Source organism: Acinonyx jubatus, chromosome A2 (assembly GCF_027475565.1).
Source record: "Acinonyx jubatus isolate Ajub_Pintada_27869175 chromosome A2, VMU_Ajub_asm_v1.0, whole genome shotgun sequence".
NCBI classification, from domain to species: Eukaryota; Metazoa; Chordata; class Mammalia; order Carnivora; family Felidae; genus Acinonyx; species Acinonyx jubatus.
Window position 1 is genome coordinate 23279733 of NC_069383.1, and position 14088 is coordinate 23293820.

The following is a 14088-nucleotide window of genomic DNA, read 5'->3' on the forward strand; positions in this document are numbered from 1 at the left end:
ACGTGAAATCATTTCAAAGAAGGTAGGACTGAGCATCTATATTGTTCAGAAAGATACTTTTGAGTATCTTTAAGGTTTGAGCGCCTGGGTAGCTCAGTTGGTTAGGTGTCCAGCTCTTGATTTGGGCTCAGGTCTTGGTTTCACAGTTTGTGAGTCTGAGCCCTGCACGGGGCTCTGTGCTGGCAATGCAGAGCCTGCTCGGGATGCTCTCTCTCTCTCTCCCTCTCTCTCTGCCCCTCCGTGCTCTCTCTCTCAAATAAACAAACGTTTAAAAAAAAAGATTTTTTTTTAACGTTTATTTATTTTTGAGACAGAGAGAGACAGAGCATGAACAGGGGAGGGTCAGAGAGAGAGGGAGACACAGAATCTGAAACAGGCTCCAGGCTCTGAGCTGTCAGCACAGAGCCCGACGTGGGGCTCGAACCCACGGACCGTGAGATCATGACCTGAGCCGAAGTCAGACGCTTAACCAACTGAGCCACCCAGGCGCCCCTAAAAAAATTTTTTTTTAAAAAGTTTGTAAAAGGCATTTTTGTGCATCTCTGCATGCCAAATGCCGTGCTGGGTTCTGGGGATACACAGCTCCGCACCCTACATACGGTAGGGCGTACAATATATACAGCGACAATTATGTGAGGGAAATCTTTGTGGTCCCACTAAGAAAAGAAACACCCGGCAAGGAGCTCCCACAACCTGCTCTGTTGGCTGCAGAATTCATGGACATCTTAGTGAGGCCCAGACCAGCCACTGAGCAGTGGGCCCGGAGACCTCAGTCTGAACAGACGGACAAGGGAAGGTGGGGGGCCCGATGCATTTTTGAGCTTTATGTTTAAGCAGAGCCTCTAGCAGGGCTCCTTACTGCATGTTTCCGCTCCGTGAGGCTCTCTGTCCTCCCGTAAACTCCAGAAGCCCTGCCTCAGCTGTGGAGCATCTGTGTTCAGGTTTCTTATAATCCGTATGCCTGAGGCGAGGCATGTCCTGAAGTCAGAGGCCAGGCTACCCTGGTGCTTGTAAACTCGGTTATTTTTTACATGTGTGACTTTGGCAAACCATTTAGTTCTCGTTATGGGCGAGTATAATGCCAAGGCTGACTTTCTGTTTCCAACTTCACCCCACCCCTACCCCCACCCCCGGGGTGGAATCCTGCATTCTCCATAATCGGCCTCTGCAATGCAGGAAGTCACCCCTGTCCTTCACTTGCATAATTTGAGATGCTAGCATTTTCTGGGCTCTTCCGAAGTGAAGCCCAGGACACTGTCCATCTGGAAAATCACCAGAGAGCACTGAAGGTGACGGATATCAACATTACATCCAGACTATGGAATCACTTCCTGGAAATGCGAAGAAACAATACGGCATCTGTTCAGATGAATATTACTTCCTCAAATTCTGTATGGCCTTGGGCCTGCTCTGTGATGTAACTTTGTCATAACTTTCTCCATCTTTGCCCCCAAATACCCATGTAATTGTGCCTACAGCAACTGATATACAAATGAAGGTACTGGCGGGGCCCCTGGGTGGCTCAAACGGTTAAGTGTCTGACTCTTGATTTTGGCTCAGGTCATGATCTCACGGTACGGAGGTTAGAGCTACCTGCTGGGCGTGGAGGTTGCTTGGGATTCCGTCTCTCCCTCTCCCTCTGCCCCTCCCCTGCTTGCATGCCCACACACTCTTTCTCAAGAACAAACTTAAAAAAAAAAAACCCAAAAAACAAATGAAGGTATCGGCTTACACATTTATCATAAAGACTATGTAAATGTATGGATGTACTTCGCTATAAGAAGTGTTATCCATGTTTAAGAAGGAAGGAATAGGGGCGCCTGGGTGGCTCAGTCGGTTGAGCGGCCGACTTCGGCTCAGGTCATGATCTCGCGGCCCGTGAGTTCGAGCCCCGCGTCGGGCTCTGGGCTGACCACTCAGAGCCTGGAGCCTGTTTCCGATTCTGTGTCTCCCTCTCTCTGACCCTTCCTCCTTCATGCTCTTTCTCTGTCTCAAAAATAAATAAACGTTAAAAAAAAAAAAGATTTAAGAAGGAAGGAATAGACGGGGGAATGGCAAAGTAAATTCTAGCACTTCTATACGTGAACTATTTGGGCAGCTTTCTTAAAACGCAGCAGTTCCCTGGGCACCAATGCTGTGACATGAAAAAGCTGGTTTGGGGCCATTAGTTAAAAAGCTGTTTTGCATGAGTGTACAAAAAGGTCTGCAAGGATGAAAACTAAACTGTTAAAAGTGGCTTACCTCTGAGGCATGGTGGGGGGGAGAAAGGAGGAGGGAGGGGAAAGTTCTGCCTTTTCCTTGATAGGTTTCTGAATTGTTTTAATTCTTTACGGGGAGCGGGTATTACTTCTGTAATTAAAACAACTAATATGGAAAAAATGTTAATGTTTTCAACCAAGTTTTAGTGATACGGGAAAATATTGTAACAAGTGAAAAAAATTGGAGCATGAAATTATGTATGCAAGTATGATCTCAGCTGCAGAAAAATGCATTTAAACTCTAGAAAGGAAATATATCGAAATGTTAATAGGGACTGCCTCTGGGTGGCAGGATTATAGGTGGATTTTTTTTTTTCTGCTTTACTTTTCTATGCGTTCTAAATGTGCCTTATTATTTTTATAATTAGAAAAAAAATTAAGCAGGTCTGCCAAAGGTGCACGGTGGGTTGTAAAACACGAGCAGCTGCTGCCCATACTGGGTGGCATGGTCCAAGATTCCTGACCACCGAAGGAAAATGTCTTAATTGCCAGGGGACAGATGAGGAGCCAAGAGGGTTTTCTTCATTTTGATTTTCTGATTAAACTGCAGGAGGAAGGGGCACCTGGGTGGCTCAGCAGGTTAAGCATCTGACTCTTGATTTCAGCTCAGGTCATGATCTCGAGGTTCGTGAGTTTGAGCCCTGCATCAGGCTCGGTGTTGACAGTGCAGAGCCTACTTTGGATTCCCTCTCCCCCTCCCTCTCTGCCCCACCCCTGCCTGCATGTGTGTACACAGACACACACTCACACTCTCTCTCTCTCTCTTTCTCAGAAATATAAAAGCAAACATTTGAAAAAAAAAAAAAAAGAAATTGCAAGAGGAAAATGGAGAGGGAAATACCAAAGGAAGGGAGAGTCTCCTGGCAGAGAAGGTGAGACTTCTGAAGGTGAGGGCACTGCACCCCCCATGGGAAGGTTTCCCAGCCTGAAGGTCAGTGATGAGTTTTGCAGGAACTGGGGATCGCTGTGGCTTTAATGGCATGTGCATGCCACAGTGACCGGGCGCAGAAGGTTGCTGTGGCCCAGCAGCACCACAGGGGATGGTTGGGGGTGGGGGGCGGGAAGTGGGCATCACACTGGAAGGACTTGTGTGGTTCCCGGACTGGCTGGGATGCTGCCATGACACAGTGCAGAGGTTGGGGTCACAGTGTTGGTGGCTGCAGGGAAAGCAACTGTGTCACTTGACCCATATGACCCACTTCTTGAAGTATCTGAGACTTCCTGGGGTACTTCATGGACCAATCATAATGGCAAGGTCTAGGACTCTGGAGGACAGTATCTTGAAAGAGTATCTCTTTTAAAAGTAATTCTTTTGGGGCGCCTGGGTGGCTCAGTCGGTTAAGTGGCCGACCTCGGCTCAGGTCATGATCTCACGGTCCGTGAGTTCGAGCCCCGTGTCAGGCTCTGTGCTGACAGCTCAGAGCCTGGAGCCTGTTTCAGATTCTGTGTCTCCCTCTCTCTGACCCTCCCCCGTTCATGCTCTCTCTCTGTCTCAAAAATAAATAAACGTTAAAAAAATTAAAAAAAAAAAAAGTAATTCTTTTGGTAGAGAGCTCTTGTCTTTTGTGCCAGTCCCAGGCCGGTCAGTCATCCCTTTCTTGCTCTTCTCTTGCTCTGCTTCTGTGATACAGAAGGGCTGCTTCCTGAAGGCTATGTTTCCACGCCTCCCTTGCCTGCTGAATTCTGGCTCAGTGTGGCCAATGGGAGACACCGTTGAGAGGCTGGAAGACAGGAGGCTGGGAGAAGTTGAAGCATTTCTCCTCTTCCTGCCTCAGGTGACATCTCTGGCAGCAAATGAGCTTCCTCCCTCACATCAGCTTCCCCGGGGTAATCTTGGGTTCCAGTAACCCCACCTCCTCTCCTTGTCCCCTTGAGGGTCGGGGCAGTCGTGCTTCCTGTTGCTGCTGACCTCCACTTGTTTGGATTCCCATCTAACTCTTCTATCACATACGTAATCAATCCCTTGCATTCAATCCTCTCTACTTGAAGTACTGTAAGTGGTTTCTGTGTTCCTGGCTAAATTCTGAACTGATGCCTTCTTGGTCTAGGGCAGTCCCAGTAAAGAGAACCTCAAGATGGCAATATTGAAGAAGACTTATTCTGTGAGACTGGCTTACCCCCTCCCTTACTATGTCCCCCAGGAGTGCAGGTGCTTCTCAGCCGTTAGCTTGTATGCATATAACCTGGAGGTCTCATTCAAGTGCAGATCTGAATTCAGTAGTTGTGAGGCAGGGCCGGAGAATCTGTATTTCTAACACGCTCCCACGTGGTGCCAATACTGCGCTGCAGACTTGACTGATTAGCCGGGCACAAAGGCGTCTAGAACCGTGTTAAGGAGGGAAGCGGCGCCCTGTGATAGCTCCGAGGCAGTGGTCCTCCGTAGCACTACCGCTAGGGGGCATGACACTTGGTGGAACTCTGTTAGAAGTAATATAATTCCACATTTGAATATACTGTCCTGACATACTCATCGAGTGCGAGGTGGAAGCCAGCTACCTGACAGCAGGTTGACTACATTCATGTAGCTGCAAGCGTCAGACTCCTTTCTTATGACATCTAGATTTGTTGTGCCTGAGTATTTACTTATTGAACTAAGTTTTATTTTTTCTAAGTTACCTATGTCCCCTTTACTACCGAGGACATAGTTAGATTTTTACCTCTGAATTTCATTTTCAGGGTAGTCAAGGGGATGTTACCAAATGTTTGTTTTACAAAGAGGCCTTGGGGTGGAAGAAGGTTGTGAACTGCTGGGTTAGAGGGTCTAGAAGAGGGTGGGCACCACCCAGAAATCCTGGACCAGAAGCGGAAGTAGGCACTGATAAAAGACTCTGGGTTGTTTCCCTTGCGGGGGGGGGGGGGGGAGACTGGGGGACCACGCACACTCTTGATTATACAAGCGGTAGCGTCAACGTGTCGGTGACAGCATTTTCATTTTCAAAGTGTAAGAAGAAGGAGAATTGTCTTTGTTGCTGCCAAGCAGCCGGAGACGTGGGCTGTGGCGGGCATCTGTCATTCCTCTCGGCCACCCAGCTCCCGGATGGGGGCCATTCCTTGTCGTGTGTGCCCTCAACAGCAGGTAGAGCCTGCTTCCTACGACAGAAGCTAACCGCCCAGACACTCCCTCTGGGGCTCTCCTGCAACTGGATGTGGACTCCTGTCCTAGGCACACAGGCATAGATGCACCTGTCCCGGACTCTGAAGGAAGACACAGTCACTCTTCCCTGAGTCGGGAGGAAAGCCATTACTGGGGAGGTGATATTTAAGCTACGTTTCGAGGGATAAGTAGAATTCCAACAGGTTGGGAGGCTGGAGGAATGAGTAGGATAGGCGGATCAGAGGGTTGGGTGAGTGGGCAGGCATTCCAGCTATGGCAAAGGTGTACGTGTGAAGATATTTCAAAATAGATAACATAGATAAAATGCCATTAATTTTACTCATGGAGCTTGGCACTGGAAAGAGGTCAGAAGAACAAGGTTCAAATATGGATCCCGCAGGGGTGCCCGGGTGGCTCAGTCAGCAAAGTGTCCAACTTTGGTTCAGATCATGATCTCGTGGTTCCTGAGTTGGAGCCCCAGGTCGAGCCCCGTGTTGGGCTCTGTGCCGTCAGCGTGGAGCCTGCTTGGGATCCTCTCTCTCCCTCTCTCTGTCCTTCCCCCACTCACACTTTCTCTCTTTCAAAATAAATAAATAAACTCAAAAAAAAAAATATGGATCCTGCCTTGTACGACCTTGGGCAAGTCCCCAACCCTCTGGGCTCAGTTCCCTTATCCAGAGAAAAGGTAATACCTACAACTACCACCGATCTGCCATTCTCACACAGTTCTTTTTTTTTTTTTTTTTATGTTTTATTTATTTCTGAGACAGAGAGGGACAGAGCATGAACAGGGGAGGGGCAGAGAGAGAGGGAGACACAGAATCCGAAACAGGCTCCAGGCTCCGAGCTGTCAGCACAGAGCCTGATGCGGGGCTTGAACTCACAGACCACGAGACCATGACCTGAGCCGAAGTCGGACGCTCAACCGACTGAGCCACCCAGGCACCCCTCTCACACAGTTCTTGTGTGAACATGAACGTGAATGTAAACTGCTATAAATGGGAAAGTCTAAACGAAAATTAATAATTATGAATAATGTGTGCATAATGAGAGTACAAGCCCAGGGTAAGAGACGTTAGAGAAAACTCAAGGCTGAGGAGGAATCTGGGAGAGACCACTCTTCCTGAAGTGTGAGTTGGGTTGGGGATGAACAGACAGCAAGTTGCCAGGAAGCTTTCACACCTGGATAGCTGGCAGGTGTCAGAAGGAGGGCAGATACTCAGAAAAGGAAGGACACTTGCTTTTCTCCTCTTCTGGGGCAAGGCTCGTCCCGTGTGTCCCAGAGGTTCTGGTCTGACGCGGCCAACTGCTGTGTGGGCGTTTCCAGTCTTTCCGCCACTCTTGGCTACAAATGCCTCATGTTTTTTGCTTTCTCTGGTTGGCCAATGTCTTCGATCATGTTCTGGTTCTTAATTTTCACCCCAGAAAGTAACTCTAATTTCATTTTGGAGGAGCTCTGCCGACTCCCCCGTGTTGTCTCAGGTGGAGAACGTGAGGTATGGGAGTCAACAGCCAGTCAGCCTGGTGCAGGAAGGCACAGAGGCCATCGTGCCCAGAGGCTACTTGTCAGCCCTGTCCCTGTAAACAGCACAGGAGGGCTCCTCAGAGCCCTCAAGGTCAAGCCTCTACCCTCCTACTCAGATAGCACCTTCCTGTTTGCATTCCAAACCATCACTAAATCTTGATAAGGCAGGAGGCCTTTGGGAATTCACAATTTAAGGAGTCAAGGGTGTGATTATTTGGGAGCAACTCCAAAGTCCATGATCTCCAGCCCTTTGGAATGGGATCACCACTCACCTTGTAGGGGTGTTGTCAGGGGTTTCCTAGAAGGTTCTACAAAGCCCAGCAGTAGGTGAAACTGCACCGTGAGAGCAGATAACCTGCAGCCTGCCACCCCTTCAGCACATCGAATGCTGCTTTTAAAACCAGAGATTCCAGAAAGTCTACAAAAGCACCCCCTCTATGACAAGGATCCGCTCCCCACTCTGTAACTCTGCGAGGTCCCTCTCGTTTCCACCCCCGCCCCGTTCCGTTGCCCATCTCTGCAGCACCTCCTCCCGTTTCCTCCTGTCCAGGAGCACAGGCCGCTTCCGCAGATCCCACAACACACCCCTGGCTGAATCCTGCTCAGACCTCCGGAGGGAGCCCTCTGCCTGCCTCTCAAGGCCTCACCGCCAGTAGCCCTTTTTCCACCCAACGGCTCCCCCCCCGCCCCGCCCCCCCCCCGGCGGCCCCTCCTCTTCCAGCCAAATTCATCTGTGCCATGACTCCACCATTGAAAAGGCTGAAAAGGTGCCCACGTCACGTGCTCTGTCCAGTGTTGCCAGTATCCTGTGCGTCATGTCACTCTTACTGACCTTCCAAACTACACCTGGTCAGCTAAGGAAGACAAGGCCAGCAGGCACTGAGACTGAGCTGATGGTTCAGGTGGCATAAATGAAGTGTGCAGGGGGGAGGAGGCGGCAGGACAGGGGCTGCTGCCCCAGGGGCCCTGGGCTGGAAGGTGGCCCCTGACCCCCTAGGGCCGGGAGAGCTAGGGAGGAGCCCTGCAGCTTTGAGAACCCAGAGCCTTGGTAGATTCCAGCAGGGGTTGCAGTGAGGGAAATGGAGGAAATGAGGTCAAGGTCCAGTCCTTGATCCCGTCCTGGGCCTGGCCTTGGGCTTTAGGGGAGGGGCGGAAGAGGCAGGAACTGGAGAAGAGGGGCCCTATCCTGGAAGAGGAGGGCAGGGAGAGTGCCAGGTAGGAGGCTAAGCCCAGAAGAAGATGTCTTCTTGCAAATGAACCCAGGATTCTTGTTTTTATTCAGGCCAACAGATCAGACGACTGCCACAGGAAAAATACTTTGTTACTCTTTCTTGACTCATTCTGGGTGGAAGCGGCGCTGGTGGTCACGGTTCAGTCACTGACATGCAGCTCTTTGTCCTCACCCCGAAGCTACACGCCCTTGGGTTGACCGGCCACGAGATGGGTGTCCAGATCAAGGCTCGCGTGGCCTTGCTGGAGGGTGTCCCTCCAGAAGATCAAGTCGTGCTTCCAGCAGGCACGCTGCTAGAGGATGAGGCTGCCCTAGGTCAGTGTGGAGAGGAGGCTCTGAGCACCCCGGAAGTAGCTGGCCGCATGCGTGGAGGTTCCCTGGAGGCCATGGTTCCCTGGCCCGTGATGGGAAAGAAAGAAGCGGAGCCCCAACGCGGCCGAACAGGGGATAAGGAAGACAGGCCGAGCCAAGCGGTGGGTGCAGTAAACCGGCACTTTGTCAGTGTTGTGCCCAACTTTGGCAAGACGGGTCCCAAAGCCAGCTCTTAAATCCATCGTAATCCTGCCTTTCCCCTGCAAAGCCGCTTAGTCCAGGAAAACAAAAAACAGAAAACAAGAAACAAAACTCTTGTTGCTCACAGTTCCCAAGAGGAGGGGCACACCGCTGCTCGAGCCTCACTGGGAGCCACCAGCGTCAGGAATGAGGAGACAGCATGGGCCGGAGGCTTTATTGTGGCTTTTGCTGGAAGGATCGGACAAGGCAGGGTGTGTAGGCAAGCAAGGCAGGATGGGCTGGTTGGGGTAATTTCAGGGGGCTCTGGCTCCAGGGGCAACCCTAGTTGTCTGGTATCTGGCCCTGGGGCGATTTAGGGTAGGACCTGTCGTGTCCTGACTGTAGGAACCTGATAAAAGGAGGCAAATGTGGGGGAGAGGGGCGGATTGGTTGGTTTGCGTATCAAACGTAGGCTCACAGGCGAGTTGTCTGCTATTTCTAGAAAGTAACCATGGGAGGGGCTGTCCCTCTCCGGGCCTGCAAGGCCCCAGAGATGCCAAAACATCACAAAATACAGAAAATTAGAAAGCAGAATGTCAGAATGTGCCAGAGCATCAGTGAGCCTTTGAGATGGTGTATGTAACCTTGCTATGAACCCCACCCAGTGAGCTTGGGCACAAAAGAGCGATGTGAAAGCAGGAGGCTCCCAGGTGCTGGCAACAGCCCCCCTGGATGGTCCGCTGGCAGAATAGACCCTTCCACTCTCACTCACATGGGGTGGGCTCAAGCTCTGGCTTTGGAGTCACATCTAGTTGAGTACCGCCGTGTGACCAGGGGTAAGTTACTTCACCCTTCTGAGCCCAAGAGGATCGCTGGGAGAATTAAAGAAATGTGAGGACAGAAGCTTCTCTACTAGATCAGGCTCCTCGCTCTGAGCTGCACGACTCCTGCCTCAGAGACCTCTCTGTAATTGGCTAAAAAAAAAAATGCTGATTTCCTGGCTCCGCCCAGACCTTCATGTGAGCAGGGCCTGGGCCACACTCAGTAAACTGAGTAAAGAGAGCAAGACCAAGAGAAGTGGGGGGTGTTAGGGAGACGGTTCAGGTAACAGGGAGACACTGGGGCAGTGCTGAATCGCTCCAGGGAGGTGGAAGCCAAGGCCATTAACGCCATTAACGGGGGAAGCTGGCCAGGCTGGGTGGGCTGTCACCACTAACGGCTGGCAGCAGGCAACCAGGGCCCTGGGACACAAGTACCAGCCCCAGAGTGTGAGGAGCTCTTTCTGGTGCCACACACAGGGCTGGCACCCCTCGGCCGGGTCCGCAGACCTGCCGCAGCCCCGGGACTGAAGTGGGAGGTGTGCAACTTCCCATGACACCATCTTCAGTCAGCTCTCTGAGGCCCAGAAGGAGAAATGAATTCACATCCTCAGAGGAAAGCAGAAGTGCCCTATCCTTTTCAAATTCCTAGTAGTACCTGTACATTCCAAGCTGTGGAGAACGGACTCTTTGCTTATTTATTTTCAGATGGCCTTTTTTTTTTTTTTTTTTTTTTTTTTTTTTTAAAGCAAGTCCATTTTTTCCTGGTCATCTCTGATCTGCGAATTCCGTGAAGGCTAAAAATCAAGAGTGCTTCTCTTGGAACATTCCTCAACCCTGCCTACTCCCAACACCACCACATCTTTGTATGACTTCTGATGGAGCAACGTTTTGCTGAGGTGATTTTTTCTCCCCCCGAGGTGATTTCACCGAACTCTGCAGGCTACACCCAGCTATCCCCATCTTCCGGCCGGCGCTGTGGCTGTGAGTCCAGACCTCGGATTCTAGAGCATCCCTGTTTTCTGAAATGCCTGACTGCTCTTACCCAGGCTTTCTTGAAGCAAGTGAGGTGAAATTAAGCCCTCCCACACTCCTTTAAAAATGTATACTCTAAGTTCCAGTTGTCGTAGTAACATCTTCACGCTGCCCTGCTGCCTCTTCTATATTTTGGTGCTGATGGACCATCAGTTACCATGAGAACGGGAGTGCCTCTGAACAGTGAATCTTGTGGAGCTTAGCTTTGTGTTTTGTGAAAAACAAAGCCCACGTCCACACGGACAGCCTTGACGGAGCCCCGACAGTTTAACCACAGAATGGGACCTGGGGACCACTAAGAGTTTCACTTGGCCTTCTGAATTTTATTTTGAAAAAAAGATGTATTTTTTGAAAAGATTCAGTTACTCTCTTGTCACTCTGAAGTGGGTAGATTAGTTTTAAAAGCACATGACTAAAAAAAATAAAATAAAAAAAAAATAAAAGCACATGACTTCCTTCAGACTTGAAGACAGGTCCGTTCACTCACGCCACGAAGCTGTAATCATTTCCTGAGCCATGCTTCGCTCCACTTCCCCAGCCGGACCCGCTAGTGACGGGGCAATGCCAACTGACCAGGGGTTCCCTGCTGTTTTGGAGCCATGGTCGATGCATTTATCCCCTTTCAAAGCTGAATGTTTGAAAAATGTAAGCTCTCTGAGTTCAAGGACATAACACATACTTCTTCAGAACTCTCTGCATAGCCCCCCCTTTTTTTTTTAATTTTAATGTTTATTTTTGAGAGAGAGAGAGAGAGAGAGAGAGAGACAGAGCACAAGCGGGGGAGGGGCAGAGAGAGAGGGGGACACAGAATCCGAAGCAGGCTCCAGGCTCCAAGCTGTCAGCACAGAGCCCGATGCGGGGCTTGAACCCACGAACCGCGAGATGATGACCTGAGCCGAAGTCGGATGCTTAACTGACTGAGCCACCCAGGCGCCCCTGCACAGTCCTTTTTGTTAATTGATTTGACTTTAAGCTTTCCATTCTGATGTACAGAATGAAGTGCTGGCTGAGAATTTAAAATAATTTCAGAAGATTTGTGTGTGGGAACAAACTTGAAGGTAGGAAGAAACCAGTCCCGCGGTCTGAATAGCAGACTGCATCAAAAACACATCCCTTAATAAGTCCTATTGCCATAACTACGTAACGTGTATTGTGGGTTTCCCAGGTTCTGGGCACTGGGCTGAACATGTGACGTGTAGTATCTCATTTCTATCTTCACAATACCCTGGGAAATAAGTTCTGTTTTTAAGCTTTTGTTTTACAAATGAGGAAACTTGACCCAGAGTCACACACCTAACTGTCCGGTGGAGCTGGGATTTGATTACAGACATCTTGCTCCACATCCCATGCACTTGACCTCCAAGCAAAGTAAACCTACAGTTTACGATGACATCCTAAATCCAGGGCCAACTGGATGGGTTTTGTACATCTGTGCAAACGTGAGCGGCAGAAGACAGCATGAAGACCGTGCTTTAACTGGTCATTCCCTGAATTCTGCCCTGCATTACTGCTCCACCATGCCTTCTCCAGCAGAAGCAAACCAGGCTCAAGTGCAAGTGTGAGAATCAAATCATTACAGTGGCCCTGCAAGTCAATTCCCGGTCCTCTGGAAAACAATGTGCCCCATTTTTGACCCAGTAATCCCACTCATGGGAATTTACTGCAAGGTAATTATTCAAAACAAAAGGCATTGTTTTGAATTATCTATATACAAAAAGGCATTCATCCAGCATTATATATAACAGCAAAAAATGGAAGCAATATAAACATCCCACTATAATGGATCTTCAGGTAAATTACAGTACGTCAACTGAATAGAATACCACACAGCTATTAACAGACACCTATGAAGACGATGAAACCACATTAAAAAGATTATAATTCTGCAAACATCCAGTTCAACATCTAAAAATTGCCCTTCGCTAAGACTATGACAGTGCTTAAAAAAAAAGTTTATGAGATGGCCAACAGACGCACGAAAAGATGCTCAACATCACTAATCACCGGGGAAATGCAAGTCAAAAATATAATGAGATATCACCTCACACCAGTTAGAATGGCTAAAATAAGAATGACAAGCAAGAACAAGTGTTGGTGACGATGTGGAGAAAAAGGAACCCTCATGCACTGTTGGTGGGAGTGTAAATTGGTACAACCACTGTGGAAAACAGTACAGAAGTTCATCAAAAAATTAAAAATAGGAATCTCATATGATTTGGGGGGACCCGGGTGGCTCAGTCAGTTGAGCCTCTGACTATTGATTTCAATTCAGGTCATGATCCCAGGGTCATGGGATTGAGCTCTGCTGAGCATGGATCCTGCTGAAGATCCTCTCTTTCCCTCTGTCCCTCTTCCCACATTGTGTGCATGCTCGAAAGAAAGAAAAAAAAGAAAGAAAGAAGAGAAAGAAAGAAAAGAAAAAGAGGAAGAAAGAAATCCTATAAGATCTATAATTTCACTGTGGCTTTTTACCCAAAGAAAATGAAAATACTGATTTGAAAAGATACATGTACCCCTATGTTTACTGCAGCATTATTTACAATAGCCAAAGTATGGAAGCAATCTAGGTGTCAATCAATAGATGAATGGATAAGGAAACACACACACACACACACACACACACACACACACACACACGAATATTATACAGGCATAAAAAAGGATGAAATTGTGACATCTGAGACAACGTGGATGGACCTAGAAGGTATTATGTTGTTACGTGAAATAAGTCAGATTGAGAAAGACAAATACCATGATTCCACTCATAAGTGGAATAAAAAAAAAAACTAAATGAATAAACAAATGAAAAGCAGAATTGGTCCTATAAATTCAGAGGACAAACTGATGGTTGCTAGATGTAAGGGGTGAGAGGGTTGAGCAAAATGGGTGAAGAGGAAAGGGAGATACAAGCTTCCAGTAATGGAACGAATAAGTCATGGGGAAAAAAGGCACAGTACAAGGAATACAGTCAATGGTGCTGTAATAGTGATGTAATGAGACAGATGGTAGCTACCCTCATGGTGAACACGGTATAATGTATAAACCTGTCAAATCAATAAGTTGTATACCTGAAACTAATGCAGCACTGTGTATCAACTAAAATTTTAAAAAATTATATTAAGTAAAAAAACAAATAAAATGTATTTGTGTTATTACAAGAGTAAATATATAATAATAAATTGACTGTCTTTGTAAAGAACCTGGAAAGACTGGAAAAAATATCCAAAATGAACAAGGGTCAAGTCTGATTCATCTTGATGTTGCCAACACCCAGATAGTGCCTAACACATATGAGGTATTCAGTCAATATTTTTGGATAAATTCTAAAATATGAAAAATAAAGTCACCTGGTATATTAGTATGGAAGAATCCAGATTTTTCCTTAATAATTAATTTAATGCTATTATAATAATGTTAATAACAATTTTTTAAAGGTGGGGTCTTCTGGATCTAGAGGTTGATCAGTGTATTAGTCTGCTTGGGCTGTTGTAACAAAATGAATGGCTTAAACAACAGCAATTTATTTCTCCTCGTTCCGAAGGCTGGGAAGCCCATGGTCAAGGTGCCAGCAAGACAGGTTTCATTCTGAAGCCAAAAGGCTTGGCTTTGTCTCCTTCTTGCCATGTGCTCACGTG

At 48.1% G+C, this 14088-nt stretch overlaps 1 non-coding gene and 1 pseudogene across 1 annotated transcript; one reads left to right on the forward strand and one right to left on the reverse strand.

The window, feature by feature from the left end:
* Positions 1-403: 403 nt before the first annotated feature.
* Positions 404-488, reverse strand: TRNAR-UCG (transfer RNA arginine (anticodon UCG)). The gene has a single exon. It is a non-coding gene; the product is annotated as a tRNA-Arg (tRNA).
* A 7611-nt stretch (positions 489-8099) lies between these two features.
* LOC128314721 (ubiquitin-like protein FUBI) lies at positions 8100-11207 on the forward strand (annotated as a pseudogene).
* Positions 11208-14088: the final 2881 nt, after the last annotated feature.